Below are 6,203 nucleotides of genomic sequence, written 5' to 3'. Positions count from 1 at the left end.
ATGGGAGCTCTTGTTTCTTCTCTTTTTTGAGTGTTGTGTTTCCCGCATGAAGGAAGCATTGTGATCATTGATTAATTTACATTCATTGGTCCTGAATCAACTCTAGCTCAGCCATCATCCCTAAATGGTTCGTATGTGCAAGCGGTATCACCTCCGCCACAAGTTAATTATGTGTCCACCTATTCCATTCCCACATCTACTAATAATCTAGTAGGTGATGTAGTATGCCATGTATTGGGGGCATTGGAGCCCGAATTTTCCATTGGATCCCTGGACATGTATCCCTTCTAGAGTGTTTTTCTCCCATCTAATGAGAAATTCTTAGAAGCCATGGCCTCTTTTGATCTGTGAACAAGGGATGGATCAAAGTTCCTTGTCTTGTGTCAAGCTCGTTAAAAAAATGAAACAAGGACCATGGAGTATAGTTCCTTGTCTTGTGTCAAGCTGGTTAAAAAATGAAACAAGGACCATGGAGCAGAGTTCCTTGTCTTGTTTCAAGCTCGTTAAAAAATGAAACAAGAGATATGAGGATAGTTCTTTTACTATGTCAACCTCATTAAAAAATGAAATAGGTCCCTATGGATCAAAGTTCCTTGTCTTGTGTCAAGCTCCTTAAAAAATTAAATAAGGGAATGGAGCAGAGTTATGTGTCCTATGTCAAGCTCGTTAAAAAATGAAACAAGGACCATGGAGCAGAGTTCTTTGTCTTGTGTCAAGCTCGTTAAAAAATGAAACAAGGTGTCATAAGCATGGTTCTTTTCCTATGTCAAGATCGTTAAAAAATGAAACAAATCCCCTTCCAATTCGAGTCTTTTATTATATCTCGTAAATTCCAAGTCGAGTCTTTCACTTGATCTCATAAGTGAACCTTTATTCCAACCACCTCTTAGTAACCAGCAGTTTACTTAGGTGAATGAGATGAAGTTTGGAGGTCATGTACCTTGAATTGATTCATTATGTTGGGGGCATGCAAACTTATCTCAAGCATAGTTTATCTTTGTTTCAAGCTTGTGTAAAAATAAAACCAAATCCAAGCATAGTTAGTTTCTGTTTCAAGCTTGTGTAAAAATGAAACCAAATCTAAGCATAGTTTGTTTCCATTTCAAGCTTGTGAAAAAATGAAACCATCTTCAAGTATACTCAAGCATATTTTCCCATCTTTTTACCTCTTTTGATTGTCATTTTATCAGCCTGTTTTTGCAAGATGAGCCTTGTTTTTTTTTTCATCGTCACCATACTTTGGGCGATCATATGCTTTCACTTGGTTGTCTAACCCTTTCCTGAGGAACATCTGTGATGAGTAGTCTTATTAGCCAGCCTCTTGACCATTACATGTTTTAAGCAATTCCATCATTCTCGAAACTAGTTTCTATTTTTTTATACCACTCGTTCCTCCAGGTGGAGTCCTCTTTCATCTCCTTTCAGACTCCAAAACTATGAAAAAACTGTTGAGTACTTGTCATTTTGAACTTGTTAAAGTAAATGAATCAACGTCTTCTCAGTATACGTTTACACCTTTTTCGAGTTGAGATTGACTATTTACAAAAAAGGTACACCTTAGTTAAACATGGCTAAGAGGTTCTCTCAAATATCGTTTTCTAAATTTTCGGATTCAAGAGACAAATTACGAACAGGGACATGATAGAGTTTTCTTTTTTTGTCTCTTTTTCAAACTCTCTAAATATGAAAAAGATACCGAGTTACTCTTCTATCAAAATCATTAAAATTAAATGACGAAAGACTTGTCCCTGTGACGAGATCAAGTTTCTCCTTCCTAGGGCTCCTAAAACTTACTAGGATGGAGTCATCCGAAGGATGAACTTATATGAAAGTATTTTGTCACACCTCATGAACTTCCCTATGACATACCTCAAAGTGCTCGAAACATGACCATTCTACAGTATACTCATCCATGTATACATCTCAAATCCCTCCTAAGACTTTGATTGGAAAATTCCTTGAGCTTTCCTTGAAGAAATGGCTCTTAAAACCCTAAAATGAGAATCATCAGTCTTATAAGGCTTAAAACAGTGATGGTCGCATGTTGCACTGTACTTGACCAGCAACGGCATCACTCTATTTACTTGTATACCCACGATGATCACAAAAAGGTAATTTTCCCAAAGAGGATGAGAAGCTCCGTGATCTAGAAGCCTCCATAGCAACGAGCTGGAGGTTGGTTGGCATAGATGAGGTCGAATTCTCCCAACTTGGCCTCTTGGTCTTATCCCTATGAGCCACCTCCTTGAGATGAGGGCCTAATCCTATCTTTGGAGAGATTCTAACTCCCTTTCCTAGCCTATATGTTCATCCTCTCCCATTCCCAAATGGTTGGTCAGGTTAGAGGCTAGGTTGGTCTATGTCTATTTGCACCCTTATGCTGAGATTGTGCCGAAGGTTATTCATTTGACTTGGAGAAGGAGTGCTTGCAGATTTCTTGGCTTGGACTTGGATTACCACTCAAGGAGAGCCTTTCAAAATCAAGGCTTTGGTTGTAAGCTTCCCTTTATTTCCTAATAATATACAACTACCGGTTCATCTTCCCAAAATATATATGTTCATGTATTATTTAACTTGACATTCATGATCAGTTAAGTAGGTTGTTATTGGGTTTGCTATTGGTTTTGGCATGATTTGTTGTTTCTTGCTCACGTGTGAAGGCACATAAACACTGAGAGAAGAAAGAACAAGTTTGTGACACAAGCGGTTCGAGGCCCTCAATAAAGGAAATTGGAATAGCATCAGAACAAGGTAGGCTATCTCCTTCATTCTTCTTTTCAATTACAACCTAGGAAGATGTCTAGTTGATTGTCATTTCAGTTTCTAGACCCACTCATTGGGCTAGAGGGATCATCTCTATCCACGGAGAGGATTAACCTTGTCAACATTTCTATATTGGTTTATATGTGGATTATATGGTTGTTGTTTCCTTGGTAATTATATTGCTATTATGTTGGTTATGAGCATGTTTTATGATACTGATGATGTATGGCTCTCATCATGTTTTGATTTGTAAATTAATGAGTAATGTATCTATGGACTATTAGATGAAATTTCATCTAATGTGTTGAGGCATCAATGCTTCTTAGCAATCCTCAGATAATTAATTGATGCTTATGTTCATATATGTTGTTTGACCGGTAGATTACATATTTGTGAGATGTTTGACAAAATGCATGTCATGGATAGTAGGGCTCAATTCTAGATCTTGTTCAATTGGTTGAATTTGTATGATTGCTCTATTGTATAAATTTATTTATGAAAGTGTCATTTAGTTATGGGCAGTGACCTGGGATCTAGGCATAAAAAAGTGGCTCAAATCTCGGATACGTGGGCACAACACTGGACAGAAAATTCCCCAAACGCATGCATACCCATGTTGTGGGAGTGTTTGGAGCCTCCTGGATGCATGCTTGTCCATATCAAGGGAGCATCTAGAGGTTTAATGGTCCAAAAACTTAGTGGGACCCAGGGTTTAATTACCTAAGTGATTGGGATGGCTCTTGGGAATTATGTTGTTGATGTGGAAGTTTGCTATGGTGTGTTTCCATTGATTCCACTTCCTTAACTAACACATGGGGAGTCAAATATCATAGTAACTTATTGTCACATGTTTACCCTGGTTGGCCAGTTACTTGGGTAGATGTGGGAGGAGGGTGTTAGAGAGACCAATGAAACAAGCGAACTCAAGCATAAACCTTTAATGGAAACACCCATAAATGAGAAAATGATCAGATCCAACAAGAGACAAGAGACCTAATGCAGATTTAAATTGTAACATACAATAGGGATACAGGTCTAAAAAATCAAGGCAAAATTGGGAGGGTAAGCCCATCAAAACAAGCAAAAACAATCTTAAGGAAAACCCTAAAATTGACAACTAAGAAAATCTAATTCAAAACGTTATGAAACCAGCTCACAAAAGATAGAAAAGATAGATGAATGCCTTAGAATTCAGCCTCTTCAAGGGGGCAACCTCCTTTACATTACATAAATGAACAATTCTTTGATGATTCAAATGACAAAACCTCCTTTCTATATATAGGAGTCTAAGGGGTCACAATATAACCAAGCCAACCTAACAATAATAATATAAAGGCACAAAAATAACAATAGAGGGATTCTATGGGGCACAGTAATAACAATATGGGGACAATAGGGGCACAACAATATTAATAAGGGATACAACTACAATAGTAATGGGGTAATCACTAGTATTATAGGGACCTAACATGCCCCTCTCCTTCAAAAAAAGTGTTGTGCTCAACACTTGAGTAGTTTTGGATGCTTCTGTATAAAATTTTCATCCTCCCATGTGGAATCTTCAGTGGATAAGTTCTTCTACTTGATGAGATACTCTAAAATTGATCGATTTCATAGATGTCGGGTTCTTGTTTCTGTGACTTCTTCCGGTTCCAATATAATTTTTCCTTCCTCGTCAAGTTCTCGAAATATTGTTTGAACTGGGAGCTTGTCGCCTATAACCTTGTTTAAACATGAAACATGGAAAACTGGGTGCACTCGAGAAGCTACAGGAAGCTCCAATTTGTATGCCATAGTACCAATCTTTTGCAACACCTTGTACGAACCATAATACTTTGGTGATAATTTATTATCCTTCTTAGCTTGCTTGAGGGACATTTGTTTATATGGTTGTAGCCGTAGGAATACCCAGTCACCTACATCAAAACTTCTTTCACTACGATGTTGATCTGCCTGTTGTTTAATTATATTTTGCGCCAACACGAGGTTATCCTTTAAGAGTTGGAGAACTTGTTGTTGATGCTCGATGTGATGTTCCACTGCTTGAACCTTAAAATTTTCTCTTAAATATGATGTGATGGATGGTGGCTGATATCCATAAAGTGCCATAAATGGGGTCATTTTTGTTGTAGTATGGTAGGAATTTTTATACCACCATTCAGCCAGAGGCAACCATTTGACCCATTGTGTCTATTTATTATATACAAAGGAACGAATATATCCTTCCAAACATTTGTTTACTATCTCAGTTTGTACATCAGATTGAGGATGATAAGATGAGCTATGAGCTAACTAAGTACCAAGACAAGAAAATAATTTTGTCCAAAAATTTCCAGTGAAAATGGGATCTCTGTCACTTACAATAATCTTTGGGTTTCCATGTAGCTTTTGAATTGTTTCCATAAATGCAGTAGAAACTGTACTAGCTTTAAATGGATGTGATAATGCACAAAAGTGTGCATACTTGGTAAGTCTGTCAACTACCACCATGATGAAACTCTTTCCCTCAGACTTGGGTAAACCTGTGATAAAATCCATTGAAACCTCCTCCCAACGTTGGCTTGGAATGGATAAAGGTTGTAATAGACCTGTGTTCTTAATTGTTTCAACTTCATTTTGTTGGAAAACCAAACATTCCGCCACAAACTTTTGAATATCCAATTTAAGGCCATCCCAAAAAAATTCCTTCTTAACCCTGTGGTAAGTTTTTAAAAATCCTGAGTGACCTCCTAAGGGAGAAGTGTGCAATTCCATAAGAATCTTTTGTTTGAGCTGGGAATTCTTACATAGGTATAGCTGATCTTTGTACCATAACAAATCATTTTTCCAGCTAAATGTATTAGATGTACTGGAATCTCGCTGTAAATTTTGAATAAGTGCCCACAATTCTTCATCATTCTTCCATTCCTCCCTTGCTTCATTTATCCAATCTGGTTGGATAATAGAAATGGCGCACAACAATGCTTCCACATCCTCATCCTTTCTTGAGAGTGCATTTGCCACAACATTTTGCTTCCCTTTTTTGTAGATGATTTCAAAGTCATAACCCAAAATCTTTGTGACCCATTTTTGTTGCTCTTCAGAGGATAATCTTTGTTCTAAAAAGTATTTAAAGCTATCATGATCCATTTTTACCTTGAAGTGTCTTCCCATTAGGTAGGGTCGCCATTTCTTAAGTGCATGTAGTATTGCCAACATTTCCTTCTCATAAATAGCTTTGTGTAAAAACATTCCCTTGATTGGACGACTTTCGAAAGCAATGGGTCTTTCATCTTGCATTAAAATAGCACCAATTCCATTTCCTGAAGCATCACATTCCACAATAAAGGTTTTTGTGAACTCTGGTGTAGCTAAGACCAGTGCTTGGCACATTAGCTCTTTAAGATATTCGAAGGCCTTTCTTGCTTCTAGAGTCCATGAAAATGCATCTTTCTTCAATA

Source organism: Pinus tabuliformis, chromosome 1_2 (genome assembly GCF_031772625.1).
Source record: "Pinus tabuliformis cultivar Carrire ecotype Pingquan chromosome 1_2, CPIR1, whole genome shotgun sequence".
In the NCBI taxonomy this organism is placed as follows: domain Eukaryota; kingdom Viridiplantae; phylum Streptophyta; class Pinopsida; order Pinales; family Pinaceae; genus Pinus; species Pinus tabuliformis.
The sequence above is the reverse complement of the archived record's forward strand: the minus strand, read 5'-3'. Positions refer to the sequence as shown.